This window comes from Cupressus sempervirens, chromosome 1 (genome assembly GCF_028749045.1).
Source record: "Cupressus sempervirens isolate cs-2001-9-10 chromosome 1, ASM2874904v1, whole genome shotgun sequence".
Classification (NCBI taxonomy): domain Eukaryota; kingdom Viridiplantae; phylum Streptophyta; class Pinopsida; order Cupressales; family Cupressaceae; genus Cupressus; species Cupressus sempervirens.
Window position 1 is genome coordinate 707,588,401 of NC_143118.1, and position 26,187 is coordinate 707,614,587.

A 26,187-nucleotide genomic window follows, 5' to 3' on the forward strand; every position below is an offset into this window, starting at 1 on the left:
ATTATCTTCAACTTTGATTCATGTATAATAATGTATGTTGGTTTTACAAATAGGAGATGGATCAGACTTTTCCATGTAGGCCTTAGTATCTAGTCTATTTTCAACACCTTCATATTTTGACTGTTTCAGACATGTCAATGCTTCTAGTAGAGAGGCTTAGCCTCAAGTATGTAATGTATGTACTTTTTCAATATTGTTTTATTACATATGTATGCTTACTAAGTCATGTCTACAACTCTGATCCATCATTGTGATTTGTAAGTGTAGGCCACTAGAGTACATGATCATCATGGCAACATATCTCTAGACACATCTGTGACACTAACTAGTACTTAGGTATGATATATATGTTTTTATTTCAAAAAAATGTCATGTAAATTATGTACTTTTTAATTTACATACTTTTTAATTCATGTATATATAATTTTGACTCAAGGTTTATGTATCAAAGATTTTAGGATTATGTTGCCATGAGTGTTGGTGGGAGTATAAGACTAAGCCAGATGAGGGTAAAAACATCATCCTTTCAAGTCAATATTATTATTTATACATAGTTCATTATGATGTTTATCAAATTTAAAATTTATGTATTCTATTACAGGACCTCACCATTGCCACATTTGGTAACTATGATAGTGCACCTCCTTCTATTATAGAGGGACACCTATCTTACATGGTATTATTTTAAATAAGTACTAAAAGTTTAATTTATTTGCAAGCTAGATTTTGAAACCCATTTCAATTAAGCATGTACATATTATCTTCTTAAGATGCCACATAGGATGTGACACACAATACCCCACAAGATGTGACAAAGGATATCCCACTTGATGAGGCCCATCATGTGATATAGGATGATCCATCTGAGTCCTCTTTGCATGGAGTAAAGAGAACTTTAGATTAGATAGATTAGGTCTTTTGGAAAATTTAGATTGTGTTTTTATGAAACATATTTTTTTATTATGATACACCTTGTATTAGGATAGTTATCTGTATTATATTTTTTTTGACTTCATAGATAATGTTATCACATGTTAGACCATGTTATATATTTTTATGACTTCTTATCATGCTAGTGTATCCAATATAGACTCTTATATTATCATATTGTAAGTATGAACCATTTTTTTATTGTGACATATTTTATTCATTACGATACATTTTCTTAGTATATGGTACATTAACAATAATTTTAATAATTTTTATTAAATATAGGAACAATATTTTAAACATGTTCGAATGTAAAAGTAATGGAAAAATATAGGAGTTCATTACTTGAATTGACAAAGAATTTAATATTAAGTGCACACCGTTAACTTTCTAATAGAACTGAACTCCTATATTTTACACAACTGAACTCATATATTAAAAAATAAAAGTAAAGTCATATATTTAAAATAAGTTAAGTCATATAAATGTAACACAATGTGAAGGACATAAATAGAAGTGAACTCTTGTTTTTAAATTTTTACAACATGTTTTGATTTCAAAATAAAATGTTGGTTGAACACATTTCTTCAAATGAGGTCCTGCAAAATAAAATTAAAAGAAAATACACAATTTAAAATGTTAATAAATGCATAAATTAATAAGACCTATATGTATTATGCAAATATGTTTAGTGTATGTACTCACTATGTGTAATTGCACAAGATGTTGATGTTATATCCACCTTAAACATTTAAATTTGAATAATTTGTACTTGAGACTTGAATAAGAGGTATATATAAGTTCTCTAATTTTCTATTGACAATGCATACATACATTTAAATTTTACACACACACACACACACACACACACACACACACACACACACACACACACACACACACACTCACACACACACACACACACACACACAAATAAAGAGAACAATAAATACAAAACTTACATGTGTGTATTTTTTAGTCATCCTACCATACCATCTACATCCTCTTTGTTTTGCAATGCATCTATGATTGCCTTGTTATTGAAATTTTCCATAATACCTGATTGGAGGGTCTCCCTGTGTATCTTTCTAATTTTATAGTGGTTACCACAACCAAATAAGAGTAGTGTAAAATATTCTTTTCTGATTGGTAGTCTTCAAATGATGGTAAACTATTTCTTCTTTTTAGAGATGTACATAGCGAGGTGCCAACTACAATGACAGACCCAATTGGATACTCAAACCATCATCATCTACTTGATGACATATAAATTTTTTCTTAGGTTCTACACATCTAGTTAGCCAATACTCAATATGTTCATTGTTATCATTAGGTGCAATAATAAAATAAATATGCCCTACAAGATAAGATAAAGTACATATGTAATTTAATCACATGTGTACAGAAGTAAATAATATATTAATGACATGTACATAAATAAATAATATAAATTAAAGTATGATCACAAAAAAAATTAATTAAATTGTTTATACTAGGTTGTATGAGGTCTGAAGTACAACCATAATTTTCTAATGCAAATGTAATATTTGGGCCTTCATTTACTATATCATCTTGAAAATATGTGTTAATGATTTTTGTTCCCAATCTTCAACCCATTCTGTATTCTCACATTCTTCCAATTCACTTCCAAGACAAAGCTAACACAAAGAAGCAAGCTCCCTAGTCCATATAGTCCAAGTTTTTGAATCTGAACTCCTAAATGAATACAATTTAGCTAAACCACTAATTATCTCACAATCATATCTTGAAAGGATATTCTTCTCTTTAAATAGGTAGAAGAAATGTCTTATTGTAGAGTTCTGATCCTGTGAATAAATATTTGTTACACCATTCCACAATCTCATATGTGTTTTTGAATTTTTATTTTTCCTCAAATTTTAATTGCTCTTTGCAAAGGGCTCTCTTCACACATGCACCAACATCGTCATCTTCTCCTTTACCATGTCCATCCTAAAAAATCTCCACATATGTTGGATATTATTTTGCCTATTTTTCCTACTCAATCAATAGAACATTCTAGCATTCTTGAATTGTCCTATAGAATTATCTGACCATATCCATGTTCGATACAATTATCTAATTGTGTTTTTTTTTTTATGTTACAAAAATGTTATAAGTTGTTAGTAAATTCTTACTGAACTCACTTGGTCAAAAAGATAGTTTTCCTTGTCTACCAAGCATTCCTAAATATTACTCTGCAAAGACAATGTCTTCTGAGCTCACTCGGGCATTGAAGGAATTTAGGCAGGAAACAGTGTTAACTGAGTTCACATGGTTAGTGAAAGAAAGTTGGATAGTGTCAATGTTCATTGAGTTCCTTCAATTTCCAAAGGATTTTTGCAAGTTTACAGTGTTAACTAAGCTTTTGTTGGTTAACATAGGAAATTGTCTCAGAACTAGTGTTTACTCTGTAGGGTTGGCCAATGAAGGATTTTGTTGTTTTGGCATAAGAAGTTTAATTATTTTCAGTATTGTTTCTAGCCAACTATGGTGATGATTATTGGTTATTGTAATTTGAATTTGAGCTAACTTGACAATCCAGATGGTATAAATGAAAGGTCAAGTTGAGATTTTTAGTGTGTGTGCAAGTGTGTTGTGAAGAAAGAGTGCGAGCGAGCTTGAAGGATAAGCAGATATCCTTGTGGAGTAGAAAAGTGTTATTTGATCAAGAAGGATCAAGTATAAAATTTTATAGAGATTTGTAATAAAAAATTTAGTTGCATCAAAATCAGGTCATTTCATTGTTACTCTCTAACCATTGTAGTGGTGATCTAAAATCTCTTAATAGAGTTGGCTTAACAGCCAGTTGTAGATCCTCTAATAAGGTGACAATTCCATTGAATTTTTTTAAGACCTCTTGCAAGGCCACTCCTTATAGGGTGATTAAATCCTCTAACAAGGTCACACCTAATAGTGTATTTTGTAACCTTTGACTAGGTTGGCTCCTAATAGGGCTCACTTCAGAAGAGTGAAAATAATTAGTTACATTGATTATTTTTCCCATATTGGGTTTCCATGTTAGATCCTAGTGTCTCATGTATTCATATTATTTCTCTTATGCTTGCAAATTAATCATTGTTAATATTTTAAGTAAATCACACTCTGCATTTACTGAGTTACAACATCTTCTATGTGTTTACCGAATAACAATAGCAATTAGTTTTTATTGTTGACATCTAAGGGATCTGGGATTTATTCTAGTGGTAATTGATTCACCCACCCTCTCATTTACTCCTATATTTCTAACAATTGGTATTAGATCTTTTGGTGCTTGCACGGAAGGTTTCAAGGACCTATGCTAAAGATTAGGATGTCTTATAAGAGAGAGATTCCAAAGCTTAACAGAGACAACTTTTCAGCATGGTAGGGAGTCATGAGACTTCATCTAGCTTCCATTAGTGATTTGGGCTTGAAATACCTTGATGAAGAATACATAACTCCTACTAGTATATTATCTATTGGTGATATTGCTGAGAAAAAGAAACATAACACCATGATGATTGATATTGCATCTGCTCTTAGCTATGATGAATTTGATGAGATCAAAGACTAAAAAAATGATTTTGATATGTGGAACAAGCTAAAAGAAATCTATGGTGGTGATGACAATGTAAGGAGAGTCAACTAGAAAGCCTTAGAGGAGAGTTTGATCAAATGAAAATGAGAGAAGATGAAAATGTTGCCAAGTATGTGGAAAGAATCAAAGCTAGTGTCAGTGGAGTTGGCCTAGTTTTTCAGAACCCTTGTTTTGTTATATTTAGTAGTGAAAAACCCTAAATCTGTGCCCTAAAATTTTGGAAATTAGGTTGAAATCCTAGGCAAGAAATTCACCATAGAAACCCTTATGCCTTGTCTTATTTTTCCCTAGCCTTTGAAAACCTTATAAAGTAATATTTCAAATACATTTTGGTGGGATGTAAGGCCCACATTCATACTCTATTATAAATTGTAAGGACTGCGTATGATTAGGAGTTAATTAGGTCATGATAAACATGTTCATTATTAACAATGATTTATGAGATCCTGTTAGAGACTGATGTAGATTTTGATTATTAAAAAGTTGATACCCTATCCAAACATTAGGTCAATAAGATAAGACCACTTAAAAATGAGAGTCAATGTGTTCAAGTTGAGAACCTAGTCACGAGATTCAAGGTATGATCTACCAGGTAAAAAGGAAAGATAAATTAACATTTACTTTAGTGAGGACAACAATGAATGTAGCTTAAAATGACAAAAAGACATGATTACATTCAAAAATTGGTTTTAAAGTATGATGACATAATTATGGAAAGATTCTAATAGTCTAAGGAATTAACCTAGAGACTTACTCACAAACTCCTCATAATGTGAAAAAGGGATATTGTTAGGAACATTGCTATGTATAACTTGATTGGAAGGATACTAGATAACAAGTCTGCATATTAGTGATTTTCCCTTAGGACATATATGCTAAGATCTAGTTGATATGTTTTCATGATTTAGTAAAGAGGACCTTAGAGTTTCATTGTTATGGTGGAAAGAGTTGTGATAATATTTAGGATGATAATTGGTTATGTTAAGAAAGATAACTATTGATACACATATTTGATATTTTAATATTTTGAAAATTAAATGGAAATGATTAGATGAAAGTTAATTGTACATGTTAATGTGAGTTATGTGATATTGGATTATTCTGCATTTATTTGCATCTATTTCTATATTATTCCATTGGATTACTGACGTTTAAGTTGAGTGTGTAGGAAAATTGAACCATGGAAATTATTTGGGGAAATAAGGTTCAACCTATGTGAACACAGTAAAGTCAAGGTGAATCTTTAGAAGATTCAAAACCTTGTTGTATTGTGTTTTATTTCATAATGTGATTGTGCATGGGTGTTAAAAGTTTAAAGATCATGATTAATTAGAGACATGCCATCGTGGTGTGTAAAGTGTTTTAAAGTGTGTGTGTGTCATTTGACACTTGTGTTGTCTATGTGTAAATGACATGTCATATAGGGATTTAGGCATGATGTCACTTAGCCCAAACTTAATCCCATTATGAAATTAAGTTAACCCACCTTGGAGAGTGTTTGGATGAGTCACCTTCATGATGAAATTCAAATTAAATTTGGTAGGAACCTTAGAGAGCCTAAAAGTGGTTCCCAAGTGCTATATTTGTGAAAATAAGTCACTCACATGGTAGTAGTATAGGTTGGGGATCTAAATATCACCATAAGTTAGCCTAGGGGACTTAGGAGACCCTCTAAACTAGTCATTTTCGTGCCAATTTTAAAATTTAAGTGTTACATGACTTCTTTCCTCACCCCACCACCTTAATTAAGTTCCTATTGGTAGAAAGGTACAAAGGTGTAAGAGGAGTAGGTGGGGATGGAAGTGGAGGTCTCTTTAGGGAGCTTGTTCCAAACTTAGTGGTTTTTCACCCACTCTCTAATTGTAGAGACACTAAGGGTTTGAAGGAAGAAACTTGGAAGAAAAGAAGGGAAGCTCTCCATCATCATTTTTCATAACCATAGCTTGGAATGAGGTTAGTTCTTCATGTCATGTTCTCTCTCATCTCATGAAACTTGAAAGAATGTTCTTGTAAGATGTACGTGTTTGCATTTGGTATGTAGTAGTTGTTGTGTATGTAAATGAGCATGTTGGACTTACTTGCATTTTCTTTTGTTTCTTGAATTTGTTGTGGTGGATTTTATGTTGTGTTGGGTGTGAAGGCTTCACTCACCCTTGGGAGGGAAGAGAAGCCTTGGGGTGAAGGGGTTAGTTGGGCTTTTCATTGGAGTTGAGAAATCCTTCTCTTGGAGAGGGGATAGTTTTCATGGAGAATGAGCTCCATTGAAGCCATATGCCTTGTTGAGGTATGTGTTATTGATAGCCTTGTTGAGGCATGTGCTATTGATAGCCTTGTTGTGGCATGTTTCTTGGAAGCATTATTGAAATATTGCAATTGCAAGATTTTTTGTTTCACAAGGATATGACATTCTCCTCCTTGAAGAGCCCACCTTTACCCAATGTTTATGATTCTAACTGTGAATCATTGTGCAAGCCTTGGTTGGGGATTGTAGATGTGTTGTTAAACTATTCTATTCATGCTGATTCTTGTTATTGTGATTTGGTTTGAATGTATCTTGTTTGAGCCTTGTTTCCCTTGGCGTGGGGGTGGCCTCCTTGAGGCCTAGGTTGGGAGGTGAGCCTCCATGGTTCTTTATTTTCTTTGAATTTGCAGGTTATTTAATGTCTTGGATACTTGGAAGTCATGAGGATTTCATTGCATAAGAGGAGGGAATATTGTTGTAATTGGATTGATAATGGATATACAAACTCCATCTTGATATGTGTTTCTATTTGTGATTAAAGAGCACTGTGTTGTTCATATCCAATTGACACTAGAGGGATTGAGAAAACATTTGTGTATGGTAAAAAGGTCTTTCCATTTGTGTAATCTTGTTATAGTGATTTCACCACCTTTTGTGAATCTTAGGAATTATTGGAGGAAGCTTGTATTTTGTGTAGGAGGATAAACTATCTTGGTTCTCAAGTCATTGTGCTCCTACATTTCTATGTAGATTGCAAGAATGGATTCAATTATCATGGAAGAATTGTAATGCTAAAAGATTAGGTTCATGGAATGTTATTATCATTTCAGTCTTAATGTACAATAGTTGTATATGCATGTTTGAACTAAATCTTGCCTAAAATTTCAATATTAGTTCTTAATAAATGGTTCCAAACTTCATCATCCATAAGTAAGCTTAACCAGTTAGTTTTATACACGTTCTATTGTAAAATACATACATATTGTAATGAGTAAATGTTCAAAAGTTAAATGAATTCATTTAGGCTATACATGATATGTTTAATCACTCCCAAGATACGGGAAATAACATATAAAGAATACCTTGAACTTTAGGGATAGAAAATCAAATGGTTGACATGAATGCATAAGTCTATAATAATAAACTTGTTGAAGGTACCATCCAACTCTCTAGAAAATGTATGAGGAAGGAAACAACCCCTTCCCCAAGATTATAGATCAATAAAATATTAATAAGAGAATATGCTTGGTACCCTAGCTAGGAACCTAAAAGACTTAGGGGTTATAATATGAGTTGGTTAACACTAGGTTCCCTAAGTTTACCTCTAAGTCTCAATATTTTGAAAGTGACATACAATCTTATTCAAATCAAGGTATGATACACATATAAAAATAAAATAAATGCTAAAAGAAATCTTATCACATAAATAAATAAAGAAACTCCATACATGATGCCCACCTCAAAAAGAAATTGAACCAAGTCAAACAAAATAATTAATGCAAATTTGAAGATGGGACATGGTCCCACAAGGTGTCAACTCTCCTTGGCTACCTTTTGATTGCAAAAGATGGTGTTGCTCTAACCAATGTCAGACTCTATCTCCTCTTGGGAACCACATTATTAGCAAGGAAGGGGTGAATCTTTTTAAACTTTGGGAAAACATACCTTTTTCACCAATCGACCTTTACCTTGGAAAATGGAAATACACATCCTCTTTATTGCTGCTCATGCCTTGTCTTAGGCACCTACTTCCTTGTTAGAAGATGTGCATTGTGAATGGGTTATGACATGTACAACTCCCAACTACCCCATGCCTAGGAAGGAGACAAAGTTTGGGGAAAAAGTTTAAGTTTGAGTTAAAATGCCTGACCACCTAACATTGGAAACCATGCTAGCCACTTGTCATGATGATCTTCTAGGTGTCCAAGGGATGGGTGGGGCCCTTGTCACCCATCTTGGATGGAGTAAAATAGGGTAGGCGTGGATTAGGTTAGAGAAAGTGTGGGACATATAATTTCTTGATATTATATTTATTCATTTATTCATAACTATAAAACTGACTTTAGTGACTCCCTTTTACCCCATTGTATTGTTCATTAATCTTGATTTTTTAATTTTTTTTATGAAAACTAGAAATACATGGAATCTATTCTTACCTTCACTCTTGAATGCTTAATTAAGGGTATTATCCTAAGATCTTACTTGACTTAAAGGGGTTAGCAAGATTTAAGTATTAGGAAGTTAATATGATTAGATAATACAAGATTTTTGAGGATATTAAAGATTTATTAATTAGGATTTTTATTTTTCCTTATAGATTTATTAGAGAAGAGAAATAGGGATGTTACATTAGATTGTTGGTATTGAGTTGAAATTAATTTTAAAATAAAGTTTACATAAAGTGTTAGTATCAATTAATATTCATAAGACTTGGTTACAATTAATATTTAAATATATATTATTCAATGGTATATATCAATTTTCAAATTTAAATTTTAAGTGTAGTATTATTATTGATGAATGGCATCTGTCAAATTTAGTTTTCAATTAAGTTTAGCCTATGTTAGAAAAAATGTAGAATGATAAACATTATAGTACTTATATGTCTAAGATGTAGTGAGATGAGAAACTAATATCATGGAAGTGGAATTTATTGGGTGAATGATATAAAAGCTCCATGTCTTCCTAAAGGATGACTCAGTGTTAACAATGTAGTGAATAAAAGCATAAGGGTGTGTTGTTTTATTAAGTGTGTTCTTGATGTCAAAGAAAGTTAGAGGTAGTTTTTGATTGATGCCATGTGTTAGGATTATCATTAAGTTAGTAAAGATAAATTTGTGGGAAGACTAATAATAATTAATATGGTAGCTAGCTTAGTAGAAAGATGGAACTTGTAGACAATTAGAATGAACTCTTTATAGTTATGTTATTAAATGAAAAATTTGATAATAGGCCCTAGAAGGATCATTCCACATGAGAATGAAGCGTAAACAAGTACCTCATAAAAAAAATAGTAATAATAATAATATATAGGATTATATGATAGTATTATCAAATAATACAAGTAATTTAGATAGGATAAACAAATAAAAATAGAATCACAACATAATAATAACAGTGTTATTATAAAAATAAATATGATGTTAAAGTGGGACATGTCGAAGAGTGATTTAACATGTGTGTCATTCGAGGAAAAATAAGTATGTGTTAAATATATTATTAGGGTCATTTGAGAGTGACATGTATAGAATAATTTTTGTTTTTAAAAATATAACTTAGAGGTATAAGTAATCATCAGTAATTTGGAAGACCTAGTCAAAAGTCATTGAATTGGATAAAGTTAGTAAAGATTAACCCTAATAATAATATTTTTAAAAAAATAGTTGTGATTTGCCCTGAAAATTTGGGCATGACATGGGACACTCTTATGCTAACGTTTATCCATGAAAGGATACCTTTATTCATCTTTTTAATAAACCTTGTAAAATTTTCCTTAATTGTTTTTTTTATTTGAAAAAAGTCCAAGTTGTGATATCTTTGGAGCATCGTAGATCCTTTCAAGATTGAGGGTTAGGGCTTGCTCGCAATATGGAAATGCAAAGTCTTTAAATAATGCAGGCAAGTGCCTTTACAATATGTAGCCAATATTGATGTTCAAACCTTAGTACGCCACAAAAGTTCTTAGTTGTCAGAAGCAGTCAGACCTTTTGCAAAGTTGTTTGTGTTCTCCGTGCATGTTTTGAATTTCCTGTGATGTCATTGGTTGGTCTTTTAATGATATTAATACTTTGCAGTTCATATTTTGTGATCATTGATTTAGCAAACATCAAGGGCTAGCGCTTGCCCACAACATGAAAATGCACAAGTTTTAAGCAATGTGGGTAAGCCCATTCATGATGCATGGCACAAAGTGACATCATGAGGCCACCTTTATTAGAGGGTAATAAAACCTTTTCATCTGTGGAAATTTTTTAGGTGAGTTAGAATACAAAGGTAGCACCTCATTAGTCTGTCTAGCTGACTAAGTATACAGTCACAAAAGATTATTGATCGTCATAGATTTGAATGAGATCCAGGGTTAGTGCTTACTCGTAGTATGGACTTGTTTGACATTTAAATAATGTGGGCAAGTGGGCACAGTGGACCAAGGCTTAGAAGGAATGCTAAGTCATGCCATGTTGGAAAGGTTAGATGAAGTAAAGTGAGCTCATTGGTGGTAGGTGACAAGTATGCCAAGTTCGAAGCGATGATGTCATAGGTGCTGAAACTCTAAATGTCATAATCAAATTTGTTAGAGCACGTTGATTAAAAGATGATATTCTATTGGTCAAGCTAGTTGAGTGGGCCATCAAATAAATTTTTTTAGACTTGCTGTCAATCCAAGTAAGATTGATGGAGAGTGTTTGTCTGCAATAAGAAGATGCAAGGTTTTTAAATAATGCAGGCAAGTGCTCTTTTGACACGTGGCTAGGGGTTCAAAATTTTTTAAGGCATTTTACTTTTTGAAATAAAGCCATCTGATCTTTGAGAGATCGACGAGTCAAATTCCAATTTGAAATATAACACGAAACTAACAATTACAAGAATTAATATGACTCAAAGTTTCCTTCGTGCAACCTCAATGCACTGGTATAATATGAAAAATTGCCATTATTGAAGCACTCAATCATAGATTTTCTCAGAGCGAAAGGATTTCCAGAGCTAGGGCATAGAATTTCTCAAGGGTTTTGATGAATTTGCAAAGAAAATTGTAGAGAAAGAAGGGAAAATTTAGCAGGTAAGTAACCTGTGACCATAAGAAATCTAGAATTTGCTATTTTAAGAGTGTGGAATTTTAAAAATGCCTCCATGAAAGGAATTTTCTAGGCAAACTGATTATTTAAAGAGGGCTGTGTGTGATGATTTCTTGGAACAATTTCCCTTATCAATAAATGAAATAACTAAAGGTAGGGAGCTCATTCCTAATAACCCTAGGGTAGTTATTGATGAGGGTTTCTATGATAGGGAAAACTAGGTAAGAGACACCCAAGTATCTATGGGAGGTTTGTAATTGTTCAAGAAATAGATAGAAAGGAATAAAGATATCACTACTATGTATATATCTGTCATTCAACTACCATGTCATCAAATAGAACAAATCTTTGATTTGCTAAATAAATTGCAAGGTTTTGATGAAAAACAAGATTCTTTTCAAAAAAGATTAATTATTTGTTTTTCCAAGTATATTGCAGAGAAGTTTGATTTATTTCCTTTTGCTTTAAGGACCATTGATAAAGTGAAGGAAAAGGGAGAATGGAAGAAAGAGTTGGATGAGATTTTTTGTGAAAGGATGAATAAAGTCATTAATGAAACTGGTCATTTGTTATGGCCCAAACAAATGAGGAGCTGGTAAAAGTACAGTTATTTTATAAAGATGTCAGGAAAAACCTTGCTGATATAGAGGCAATTGCAAATTCTATAATAACTGTACAAAGGGAGGTTCTAAATTTTGATTGGCTAGATGACACTGCTTATAATGAGTGGAATGATAACTTCATGTCTATAGAGGAGATGTTCGAAGATGACGAGGCAGAAGATGATGCAAGTGTAACTGTTACTTTAATAGTTGATGATGAAGATAGAGAAAATCCCCAAGTTAAAGTAAACTTGCAGGTAATTGAAGAGGACACATCACTTTCACGCCTCATGGTCACTTATTCTGAGGAATTAGATTGATAAAAGCATCAAATCATTGTACTTTGCCGATTCGAAGGGATGTAATAGAAAGGGGCCCACAAAAGGAACGTTTGATGTATAAGTCTTTCTTTTACTCACATTTTGTCATTTTGTATGTAAATATCTCTTGTAAAGGACACTTGTCAATTTCTCTTAGCCTAAAGCTTGTTGCATCTCACACTATATAAGTGAGATTTCAGGGCTAGAGAATGGTCCAATTTTCTAATGCTTAAGTGATATACTTACTTTCTTTTCGGTCCAATGTTTGGAGTAAGTTTTATGATGTATTATCTCTATTAGTTCCTGAGAATACATTAATATAGAATGATCTCTATGTTTTTCCTAAGGTCATTCTGAGTTTACTGCAAATGTATACAATTTTCAAAGAAAATGAATACAAACTATGAGCTGTCCCCATATCAGTTCTTTCTGAATTTTGTCTCCTTTTAGTTACTTGGTCATCTTGATATTGTATGAGTAAAGGCTTGTGCAATTGAATGCAATCCAGTTAGGTTGTATATCTATTCACCACTGCTATTAGTTCAATGGATTAAGTAAAAGCTTTGATGAATTTGATAAGGTTGCTACAATAGTAGGAAGGATTTTTTGAATGATGAATTCTGATAAGAATTGTTGATAATATTTTTTGTAAGGCAACAAATTAGATCTATGGATTTGTAGTAGACTCTGAACCCTAATGGATTAGGCACTGGCCAAATTGATTCAGCTAGAAGAGAAATATGTCATAAATGGTTTTCAAATGCAGAATTATAATCAATTTTACTTTTATTTCCTGAAGATCTTCAAAGTTGGCCAGTACTTGTTTGCATTGAATGTTTTAGCTTTAGTTAGCCACTATTGCTAAGAACATGTGCAGATCTATAGAAGAATTTTGGCCAAATTTGTTATATGGGATGTGTTTATCAAATTATCAAGAATTATGCACGTATTTGAGGATTTGATATGAGAATCAAAATGAAACTAAAATAATTCTCATACAGTGTTTCCCAGTCTTGAATCGTCCTTGGGTATACCCACCTTGGTTTTGTTGAAGTTGGGTCCAAATGGTTGGCACATATAATTGTTAATAGGAATTAGCTAATCCTTAGATTGTGTGAGTGATATCATTTTGGTATTGAGCATTTTTTTGATTCAATACTTTTAAAACACCAACAAAATGGCGACTCTGCTGGGGAGTAATCCAATGTTTGTGTGAAAAGAACTTCAGTTTTCTTTGGTCCTGCTATGTATGTGTGTGTGTCAGAGTGTTTAGTACTGCTCGTGGGTTTTAAGAGGGTGCCTTAGTGACAAAATTTGAGAATTTAAAAAAGAAGGAAGAAAAACCCAAATACCACAGAGATGCACTAACGTATCTAGCCTATCCAAGTGTCTTATCTAACAAGCAAAGAGTTGTAGTCTTATGATCTTAGTGATTGGTCTATCTGTGTCAGATATTTCTATTTCTATTTGTGTGTTCTTTTCCTTGGAGTCAGGAATAATTGTCATTGTGTATTTTTCCAAGAATAGGGTGGTGACTCAGTTAAGGTTTTGAAGCTAGTGCTTGTTTTAACAAAAGGTGAATATGGTTAACAAGAGAAAGAACACAAGAGCTTACATGCCATTCAATCCTGATGTACCAATGTATACTGATTTATCCCAAGGTGGTAGGAAGAACCTGAATAAGAAAAGGACATACCCAAACCCTACCTGAAAATCAAGGAGTAATGCTTCAGTCAATTCTCGATACCAACCAGTGGTAGGGAGAGAATCTTCTTCACTTAGTTCTAAATTAGAAACTACAAGACTCTTAGGAGGAGTTTTTAGTACCCCATTACTAGATGAGAAATTTTTTTAGGAAAAAGATATGTCTCTAGTAGGAAATGCTTCACCAAGGCCAGATCTCATAGTAGATATGTACTGTAGGCTAGGATTTAGGTGTTCACTTGATGATCCTTTTAACCCCAGAGTCACCCCATACATGGAGCCCAATCTTATAGATCTAGATGATCCTGCTAATTCAGAGGCTACTTCTATAGACCCTAAAGAAGTGCAATCAGAGATAGGAGTTCTAAAGAAATGGGTTTCTGAGGAAGAAGCTAAGCGTATTCATTTGGAAAAAGAAAGGGAGCAAGCCACCTTGAATGCTATAGTAGAAAGAGATACTCTGCTAAGAAGGATGGCTACTTTAAAAGAAAAAAGTAAGAAATTAGAAGAGAGGACTACAGTCCTTCATGCTAATGTGTTTGGAGATGTAGATACTTTGAGATCTAAGGTTCAAGAACAAGAAAATCTCTTAAGCCGAAGACAAGAGCCTATTATTACCCAAGTCCAAACCTATAAACCTATTCAAGTAGACCCTATAGAACCTAATGTAAAAGCTACAGATAAAGGGAAAGGCAAAGCCATAGGAATCCAAATAAATGAACCTCAAGTTCTACCAAGAAAATCTGTAAACCCTCCCATGTAAAAATTAGATCTAGATCTAGAAAAAGCTAGAAAGGAGAAGGAAGATCTTGTAAAAGAACTTGAAAAGGTAGAGAATGAAGCTCAAGCCATGGAAACTAGGAGAAAATTCATAAAATCTAATTTTACATTGGCTTCATGGTCAAATTTTTCTATCCCATCTATAGCTCCTACACCAGCTAGTGGTCCAATAATCTCAAATCAAGAAATATCTCAATTTGCCCCTGCCTCATCATCCACTATTAACACCCTAGTCCCTTCCATCCAGCCTCAACAAGTTTCAAATGTTGTTCCTAACCAAGCCAATGTAGCAAGTACCTCAAATGTTGCCAATTTTTAGAAAAAACCTGTATACATGGAAAAGTATAGACAAATATCATTTGTAGGTATCCTTGGTGCCCCACATCCCATATCTTTTGATTTGAGAGATAAAGTTGTCAAGTTCTCTAGGAATAATTTTGTTACTGGTGAAGAACATTTAAGAATTTTCATAGATATGCTAAATGATTATGAAGTTGAACATGAAGATATGGTAATGAATTTTTTTTTGCATTCACTAACTGAGGATGCAATGGATTGGTTCAGAAGGTTGCCTGATGATAGTATCACCTCATGGAGTGACTTGGAGAAATTATTTAAAGAGTAGTATGGAGATAATACCAATGCAGGGTTCATGTTGAATGAGTTCAATAGCATCAAGAAAAACCCTAATGAATCTACATTTGATTTCAATGTAAGATTCTAGAGAGGTATGTACAAACTATTTCAAGTCATGAGATTGAATGAGGATGTTTGTCTTACAACATATTTCAATGCATTTGATAGCAAAATGGCTTGTCAATTGAGAGATAAAGATCCTAAAACCTTGAGGGATGCCTATAAGGTCGCAGTAAATATTGAGAATAATAGGAAGGCATCAGGCAAGCTTGGGAGAAGGTATGATCCAAACCTATTTAATCCAAATAATAATAATAGAAAAGAGGCTGATAAAATTCTTGCAGGAAAGAAACCTAAAGAACCTACAATAGGTCAAGTGTTAGAGTTGCTAAAAAAGATGAACCCAACTAATTTCAATGCACATAAGCCTAATGTTGGATAAAAGGCCCCTATGAATAACAACAGTTTCAATAGGCAACCTAGAATGCAAAATTACCCTTACACTACCTAGTGGAAAGATGGTAAGCTAGTTCTTAACCAAACACAAAATGTGAAGGATAAAGGTACCCCAGACCCCCTGCAAAGGAACACTGTAAATATGAATGATGATGCACCATGGTGCATTGTATGTAAATCACCTCATTCTTTTGATTGTTGTGTTCTTGCTCAATCATTTGCCCCAGATCAAGGTGTGCAACTTGAAGAAGAAAATGAAGAGAAAAGCAATGATGATATATGTTGCAATATGGTAAGTATGTGTGATGATTTTATAGATTCTGATTTTGAAGAACCTAAAAATGATATTACTAGTCAGAGAATTGCTTATCATTTACTTCATTAGCAAGTGCTTTTAGATGATGAAGGTTATGATGAAGATAAGGTATATGTTACATCTTTTGATGTAGGTCGCATAAGCTTAAGAATGCCCTCCAAAGAGGAGATTGACAGAATCACAATAGAAATGATTTCCCAAGTTCATAGTAACTATAATTTGAGAAATAAAATAGTAAATAATGATGTAGGAAAGCCATCCAGTGTATTCATCAAAGATATTACCCATAAGATGAATGATGAAGATAAGAAGGTCAATATAGGTGCGCCTAAGATCAAAGATAACAAGGCTAAGAAGTGGGAACCAAAAAAGAAGGTTCAATTTAAAACAAATGAAACAACAAAAGTAGTTGTGCAAGCAAAGAAATTAGGACTTAATATTATCAAGCAAACAATGATGTTTGTTGTTCAAAAGACTTCAACTCTAGGTATTCTTATAAAACCCACTATTGTTGAACTTTTTGATATGATATCCATGTTGTCTTAGATAACTATAAAAGTACCTTTTTCTGAACTTCTTAGAATTGAAGAGCATAAAAGAAAAGCTTTATCATGGTTGGGAGGGATACGAAACAACAATATTGTTGTAGAACAAAGTGTTATCCAACAAACCCCATTAGTAGTAGAGGATAGTGGTATCATATCTCAGATTCCCCAAATGTTTTTAGATGATTCCTTAGTGGCATATATAGAAGATATTGAACCATTTTTCCTCAATCTGATCATAAATGGAAAGACCCTAAAAATTGCATGATAGATTAAGGAGCCTCTAATACCATCATTCCCTTCAAAATAATGGAAGCATAAGGTTTGAAAGTAGATACTAAGCAAGGCATATGTAGAGGTATGGATGTTAGGGAAGTTTTGATCATAGGAACTATCACTACTTTACCATTTAGACTAGCTGCTTACCCTAAGGTGGAACTGACTATGTCAGTCCTTGTAGTTGATATTCCTCCACATTATGGAATGTTGCTCTCTAGAAAATGGAGTGCTTCTATGGGAGGAATCCTACAATGTGATTTGACTTATACAACTTTTCATATAGGAGATAGGGCTATCAAAGTGGATAGAGAGCTAAGGGTCAATCACCTTTTAGGGGAGGAAATTGACAGAGACTCAACTTGTTTTGTAGACACTGATGTTAATGCTTTCAAAGAAGAATTGATTATACAAGAAGTTGAGAAGTTTCCTACTATAATTGAACATGATGTTGAGTGTTGTATGGACTTAAAAATATTATGGACAATGTTTTTTGATAGGGCCAGTTCAAAAGAAGGTTCAAGGGTAGGGGTAGTTTTGTTTCTCCTAAGAAAAATACTTTTAGATTCTCATTTACTTTAAAGTTCTCTTGCACAAATAACATAGCAGAGTATGAAGCTATGTTGCTAGGATTGAAAGTTGCTACCCATCACGAAATCAAGAAACTACATGTTATAGGTGATTCTGAACTAGTCATTTCATAGATAAGGAAAAATTATGCCTAAAAAAAAAAGGGTGAAACAATATAGAAATGTAGGTTGGGATTAGATAGATTTTTTTGATGCATTTGGTATCTCACAAAGAGATAGAAGTCAAAATAAAATGGAAAATTTATTAGAAAATGTAGCAATCAAACCTAAGGAGATATCATTTGTAGGAATCTCTCAAATTGAGGTACAGATTAGACCTTCAATACCTAATAATATTGAAAATTGGCAAGTCTTTGAAGATGACAAATATATTATAATTTTTTTGTTAAATGAAGACAAATACCATGGTCAAGAAATGGATTGGAGTGATTTAATTGAAACTATAGATGGTAAGGAAACTATTTTTGGCCAGGAGATTATGCAGTTGAAAACCAACAAGGTGCCAAAGGGGTTAGTAGTTTTGGAAAGTATTTTTGATAATCAGGATAGAGTAAAACCAGGAGTTAAGGACCCTAAACCTCAAGAATTAGAAGAGATAAACCTTGGTACCGATGAAGCTCCCAAGAAATTTTATATTGGCCAAAATCTGCCTGCTAAAATTAGAAAACCATTGATTGAATTTCTTAGGAAGTATAGACGTGTTTTTGCATGGTCATATGATGACCTTAAGGCTTATAGGGAAGATTTGTTCCAACTTTTCATACCACTAAAGGATAATGTAAAACCTTTTAGACATAAATAAAGACTAGTAAAGCCTACCCTAGCTCCCAAAATGCAAGAAGAATTGATGAAATTAAGGGATGGGGGGATAATAAAACCAATTAGACATTCCACCTAGGTTTTCAAATTGGTACCTATCAGAAAGAAAAATGGAGACATAAGATTATGTGTGGATTTCAGGAATTTGAACATTGCATCCTTGAAGGATAATTATAGATTACCAAATATGGAAGCCATGTTGCAACAAGTAATTGGTTCTGAGCTAATGTCCATGATGGATGGTTTCTTTGGGTACAATCAAGTTTTGGTAAAGGAAAATGAACAATTTAAGATAGCCTTCACAACCCCATGGGGAACCTATGTATATGTAAGGATGCCATTTGGATTGATTAATGTAGGAGCTACTTTCCAAAGAGCTATGGATGTGACATTTCATGATTATATCAAAAAAATTATGGTTGTATACCAAGATGATCTTACAACCTATTCTAAGAAGGCCGAGGATCACTGTAGGCATTTGGAGAATTTTTTTATCAAAGCTTTGGAATATGGAGTATCATTGAACCCAAAGAAATGTACATTTGGGGTGACAGAAGGCAAATTGATAGGACATATAATGTCTAAAGATGGTGTGAAGATAGACCCTGAAAGAGTGGCAACCATTGATAAGGTGCCTAAGCCCAAAAATGTGAAAGGAATATAGTCTTTCTTTGGGAAAGTTAATTTTCTGAGAAGATTTGTTATAAACTTTGTTGAAATTAGTAGACCTATTTCTAAAATGCTCAAAAAAGGTGCTACTATTGACTGGAATGGAGAACCTTCACAGTTATTTCAAGATATTAAGACTACCATAAAAAATGCCCCATTCCTCAGAACCCCAAACTATACAAAGCTTATGCACATTTTTTCTTTTGCATCCTTTCACACTGTAGCTGCAGTCTTGTTGCAGAAGAGTGAAGAAGGATATGAACAACCCATTGCTTTTTTTAGTAAGTCACTATAGCCTGCTGAATTGAAATATGAGATAAATGAAAAATAAGCATATGCTTTAGTAAAAGTTGTTAAGGCTTTTAGATGCTACTTGATAGGTGCTATTTTCATTGCATTTGTGCCTAGTGCTACTATCAAAGACATATTTTCTCAGCAAGAAGTGTTAGGGAGAAGATGTAGATGGATCAATAGGATCCAAGAATTTAATATTGAAATATAGATAACTAAGTTGGTAAGAGGTCAAGGTTTGGCTAAACTCATGGTTGAATCTAATTTGGATGCCAATTAGATAAATGTGGTAGTTGATGACCTCAAATTTGACTTATGCAACATGGATCATTGTGACTGGTATGCTAATGTTATCTATTATCTTCAACATATGGAAGCTCCTTCCCATTTGACTGAACATGAAAAGAGGAGTACTAAATTAAAAGCCATCAGATACATAATTGCTAAAGGCAGTTTATAGTGGATAAATTTTGAGGGGGTGTTACTAAAATGCATTGATCAAGAAAAGGAAAAAGAAGTTTTAAATAAAATGCATGCTAGAGTTTGTGGAGGACACTATATGGCTAAAACTACTACACATAAGGTGATGAGAGCAAGATTTTGGTAGCCCTCTCTTTTCAAGGATGCTCAAATCATGATTAGAAAATGTGATGCATGCCAAAGATTTGTTGGAAAATTGAAATTCTTGGGTAATACTCCATTAAAGCTAGTTGAAGTTCGAGCACCTTTTCAACAATGGGGTATAGATTTCACAGGGGAAATCTCTCCCAAATCTAGCACTAGTTATTCCTAGATTTTAGTTGCTACTAACTATTTCACAAAGTGGGTAGAAGCAATCCCTGTAAGAAATGCCACTAGTAAAGTTGTTAATATTTTTTTGCTCAATAACATTATTTCCAGATTTGGTTGTCCTCATAAGATTGTAACAGATAATGCAATGTGCTTTAGGTCCCAAGAATTCAAGAAATTCTATGACAAATATGGAATCACTAGATCAACATCTTCCCCATATCATCCACAAGGAAATGGACAAGCTAAGTCTACAAATAAGAGTTTTTTGAAAATAATAAAAAGGACATTGGATGATAATAAGAAAGCCTAGGATTCCAAGTTACAGTTAGCAATATGGGTTGATAAGGTAGCTATGAAGAAAGCTATTGGTGTGGCACCATTTGATTTGGTATATGGAATTCAAGCAAGAATGCCTTAGAACAACCTAGTAGGTCTCTATAACTACATTCAAATGTATGATGAGGATATCATTGATGATATGCAAGAAAGATTAGATGAACTAGTTGGGCTAACTGAGACTAGAAAAGAAGCACCAATCAGAAACCAAAAGTTGCAACTACAGGTTAAAGCACTCTATGATAAAAGGACAGTGAACAAGAAATTTGAAGATGGAGATTTAGTCCTTATGTGGAATCCTAGGATAGACAATAAAGGAAAATATGGCAAGTTTGATCCCATATGGTTAGGTCCCTTTCTGATTGAAAACACATGGGGAGAAGATTCTTATATTATCAAAGATCTATCAGGCAACATTCTTGAACTACCAATTCATAGACAGTTCTTGAAGAGGTATTTTTCTTGAAAAATACTTATTTTCTCCATGAATAGTAGTCTAGGTTTCCTTGTACATTTTGTATAATCTTTGTGTCTTCTGTATAGTCCTTGTATATTCTTCTATTTTGTGTTTTTGCTTTCTCTAAGTTGTCATAGTTGTTAAGGTCAAGCTTGTGGTCTGCTTCTCCCAAGGATTCTAAGCCCTCATATGAATCTTTCTTATTCATCGTCCCCAGAAAGAGCCACTGTTGGCCTGGTTTTTTAGTACCCTTGTTTTGTTATATTTAGTAGTGAAAAACCTAAATGTGTGCCCTAAAATTTTGGAAATTAGGTCGAAACCCTAAGCAAGAAATTCACCATAGAAACCCTTATGCCTTGTCTTATTTTTTCTACCCTTTGAAAACCTTATAAAGTAATATTTCAAATACATTTTGGTGGGACACTCTTATGCTAAGGTTTATCTGTGCAAAGATACCTTTATTCATCTTTTTAATAAACCTTGTAAAGTTTGCCTTAATTTCTTTTTTTTTATTTGAAAAAAGTCCAAGTTGCAATATCTTTGGAGTACTGTAGATCCTTTCAAGATCAAGGGTTAGGGCTTGCTTGCAATATGGAAATGCAAGGTCTTTAAATAATGTGGGAAAGTGCCTTTATGACATGTAGCCCTTGCTGACATTCAAACCTCAGTGTGTCACAAAAGTTCTTAGTTTTTAGAAGCAGTCAGAGCTTTTGCAGAGTTGTTTTTGTTCCCCGTGCATGTTTTGAATTTTCTACGATGTCATTGGTTGGTCTTTTAATTATATTAATACTTTGTAGTTCATATTTTGTGATCATTGATTTAGCAAGCATCAAGGATTGGCGTTTTCCCGCAATATGAAAATGTGTGAGTTTTAAGCAATGCAGGCAAGCCCCTTCATGATGCATGGCACAAAGTGACATCATGGATCCGCCTTTCTCAGAGGGTAATAACACCTTGTCATCCATGGAAAATTTTAGGTGAGTTGGAATACAAAGGAAGCACGTCATTGGTCCATCTAGCTGACTAAGTATACAGTCATAGAAGATTATTGATCGCCATAGATTTGAATAAGATCTAGGGTTAGCGCTTAGCCATAGTATGGACTTGCTCAACATTTAAATAATGCAGGCAAGTGGGCATAGTGGGACCAAGACTTAGAAGGAATGTTGATTCATGCCATGGTTGAAAGGTTAGATGAAGTTGGTGGTAGGTGAAAAATATGCCAAGTTGGAAGTGGTGATGTCACAGGCGCTGAAACTCTAAATGCCATAATCAAATTTGTTAGAGTACGTTGATTAAAAGATGATATTCTATTGGTCAAGCTAGTTGAGTGGGCTGTCAAATAAAAAGTTTTAGACTCACCATCGATCTAAGTAAGATCAATGGAGAGCACTTGCCCACAATAAGAAGATGCAAGGTTTTTAAATAATGTGGGCAAGTGCCCTTTTGTCACATGGCTGGGGGCTCTGAAATTTTTAAGGCATTTTAATTTTTGAAATAAAGCCATCCAATCTTTGAGAGATTGATGGGTCAAATTCAAATTTGAAATATAACATGAAACTAATAGTTATAGGAATTAATATGACATAAAGTTTCCTTCATGTGATCTCAATGCATTAGTATAATATGAAAAATTGCCAATATTGAAGCACACGATCACAGATTTTCTAAGAGCGAAAAGATTTCTAGAGCTAGGGCATAGAATTTCTCAAGGGTTTCAGTGAATTTGCAAAGAAAATTGTAGAGAAAGAAGGGAAAATTTAGTGGCTAAGTAACCTATGACCATAAGAAATCTAGAATTTTCTATTGTAAGAGTGTGAAATTTTAAAAATGCCTCCATGGAAGGAATTTTTTGGGAAAACTGATTATTTAAAGAGGGCTGTGCATGATGATTTTTTGAAAAAAAAATTCTTATCAGTAAATGAAATAACTAAAGATAGGGAGCTCATTCCTAAGAACCCTAGGGTAGTTTTTGATGAGGGTTTCTATGATAGGGAAAACTGGGTAAGAGACGCCCAAGTATCTATGAGAGGTTTGCAATTTTTCAAGAAATGGATAGAAAGGAATAAAGATATCACTACTATGTGTATATCTGTCATTCAACTACCATGTCATCAAATAGAACAAATCTTTGATTTGCTAAATAAATTGCAAAGTTTTGATGACAAACAAGATTCTTTTAAAAAAAGATTAATTATTTGTTTTTCCAAGTATATTGCAGAAAGGTTTGATTTCTTTACTTGTGCTTTAAAGACCATTGATAAAGTGAAGGAAAAGGAAGAATGGAAGAAAGAGTTGGATGAGATCTTTTGTGAAAGGATGAATAAAGTCATTAATGAAACTAGTCATTTGTTATGGGCCCAAAAAATGAGGAGCTGGTAAAAGTATAGTTCTTATATAAAGATGTTAGGAAAAACCTTGCTAATATAGAGGTAGTTACAAATTCTATAATAACTATACAAAGGGAGGTTCTAAATTTTGATTAGCCAAATGACACTGCTTATAATGAGTGGAAAGATAAATTCATGTCTATAGTGCATATGTTAGAAGATAACAAGGTAGAAGATGATTCAAGTGTAACTGTTACTTTAATAGTTGATGATGAAGATAGAGAAAATCCCCAAGTTAAAGTAAAATTGTAGGTAACTGAAGAGGACACATCACTTTCAAGCCTCATGGTCACTTATTCTGACGAATTAGATTGATAGAAGCATCAAATCATTGTACTTTTTCGATTCCAAGGGATGTAATAGAAAGGGGCCCACAAAAGGAATGTTTGATGTATAAGTCTTTTTGTTACTCACATTTTGTCATTTTGTGATAGGTGTATGTAAATATCTCTTGTAAAGGACACCTGTCAATTTCTCTTAGCCTGAAGCTTGTTGCATCTCACACTATATAAGTGAGATTCCAGGGCTAGAGAATGGTCCAATTTTTTAATGCTTAAGTGATATACTTACTTTGTTTTTGGTCCAATGTTTGGAGCAAGTTTTATGATGTATTATCTCTTTTAGTTCCTGAGAATACATTAATATAGAATGATCTTTGTGTTTTTCCTAAGGTCATTGTGAGTTTACAGCGAATGTATACAATTTTCAAAGAAAATGAATACAAACTATGAGTTGTCCCCATATCAGTTCTTTCTGAATTTTTATTCCTTTTAGTTACTTGGTCATCTTGATATTGTATGAGTAACGGCTTGTGCAATTGAATGCAATCCAATCAGGTTGTATATCTATTCAACATTACTATTAGTTCAATGGATTAAGTAAAAGCTTTGATGAATTTGATAAGGTTGCTATAGTAGTAGGAAGGATTTTTTGAATGATAAATTTCGATAAGAATTGTTGATAATATTTGTTGTAAGGAAAACAATTAGATCTATGGATTTGTAGTAGACTATGAACCCTAATGGATTAGGCACTGGTCAAACTGATTCAGCTGGAAGAGAAATATGTCATAAATGGCTTTCAAATGCAGAATTATAATCAATTTTACTTTTATTTCTTGAAGATCTTCAAATTTTTCTAGTACTTGTTTGCATGGAATGTTTTAGCTTCAATTAGCCACTATTGTTGAGAACACGTGTAGATCTATAGAAGAATTTTGGCCAAATTTGTTATATGGGATGTGTTTATCAAATTGTCAAGAATTATGCATGTATTTGAGGATTTGAGATGAGAATTAGAATGAAACTAAAACAATTCTCATACAGTGTTTCCTAGTCTTGAATCATCCTTGGGTATACCCACCCTAGTTTTGCAGAGGCTATAGAGTAGAAAACTACCCTTGGTTTTGTTGAAGTTGTGTCCAAATGGTTTGCACATATAATTGGTAATAGAAATTGGCTAATCCTTAGATTGTGTGAGTGATATCATTTTGGTATTGAGCATTTTTTTGATTCAATAGTTTTAAAACACCAACAAGTGGAATCAAAGTTTTTGGAGGAGAAATCAAGGATGAAACTGTTGTAAGTAAAGTTCTTAGAACATTGCTTCCTATCTATGCAATTAGAGTATCTTCTATTCAAGAAAAGAGGTGTCGGCCAAATCACAAGATAACTTTGGATACCTTAGTAGGAAGATTGATAGCTTTTAAGCTAGACAACTATGACAATTATGTTCCAGCTTCCAAGAATATTGAATTTGTATTTGAAGCCAAACTTTCACTTAAGGATAAAGGCAATAAAATAAATGACACTTAGTTAGAAAGTGAAAATGAATCAAAGGAAAGTTTTGATAGCAATCTTGAAGTTTTTGAAGCTTTACTTGCAAGGAAATATTCTAGAGGCAGAGGAAAATACAAAGGTAAAGTTTTCCTAATCTATTTTTCATGTGAAGAAATTGGTCATATTACTGCTAGGTGCCCAAAAAAGGAAAGCAAAGATGAAAAGAAAAGTCACAAGTGCAATGGCAAGAAGGATTTCAAAAATCACAAATCATTCAAGGAAAAAGATAAGAAGACTTTTTTTATGGCTAAAGATTCTAATAAAAATGAAGATGAAAGAGTATACATTGCTATGAAAGATGAATTTGATGAAGAAGAAGATAAGATGGCACTTATCTCTCATGTCAATAAAAATGACACATGGATCATAGACAATGGATGTTTACATCATATGATTGGAGACAAAACAAAATTTGAACACTTTGAAGACTATGATGGTGGTAGTGTAAGGTTTGGAAACAATGAACCTTGTTGCATAAAAGGGAAAGGTCGAATCTCATTAACCAAAGAACTTGTATGTGACAATGCCTATTGGTTTGAAGGATTAAAAAATAATGTTCTAAGTGTGGCACAACTAATCATCATTGGATTCAAGGTAGAATTCATGCATGACAAGGCAAGACTACTGGATGACAAAGGAAATTTGATTGGATCAGGCAAACAAACAAGAGGAAACCTATTTTATCTTGATCTTGGTGATTGTTCATATTTTGTTACTCAAATGGAAGAAAGTTGGTTATGGCATAGAATATTATGTCATGTAAACTTTGATAATATGGTCAAGATAAGAAAATTTAGAAAAGTAAGA

The 26,187-nt window shown here is 33.2% G+C and overlaps 1 pseudogene; it reads left to right on the forward strand.

Moving 5' to 3' along the window:
- The window catches only part of LOC149579913 (DNA replication licensing factor MCM3-like), a 74,054-nt pseudogene extending 61,569 nt beyond the window's left edge, over positions 1-12,485 (forward strand).
- Positions 12,486-26,187: the final 13,702 nt, after the last annotated feature.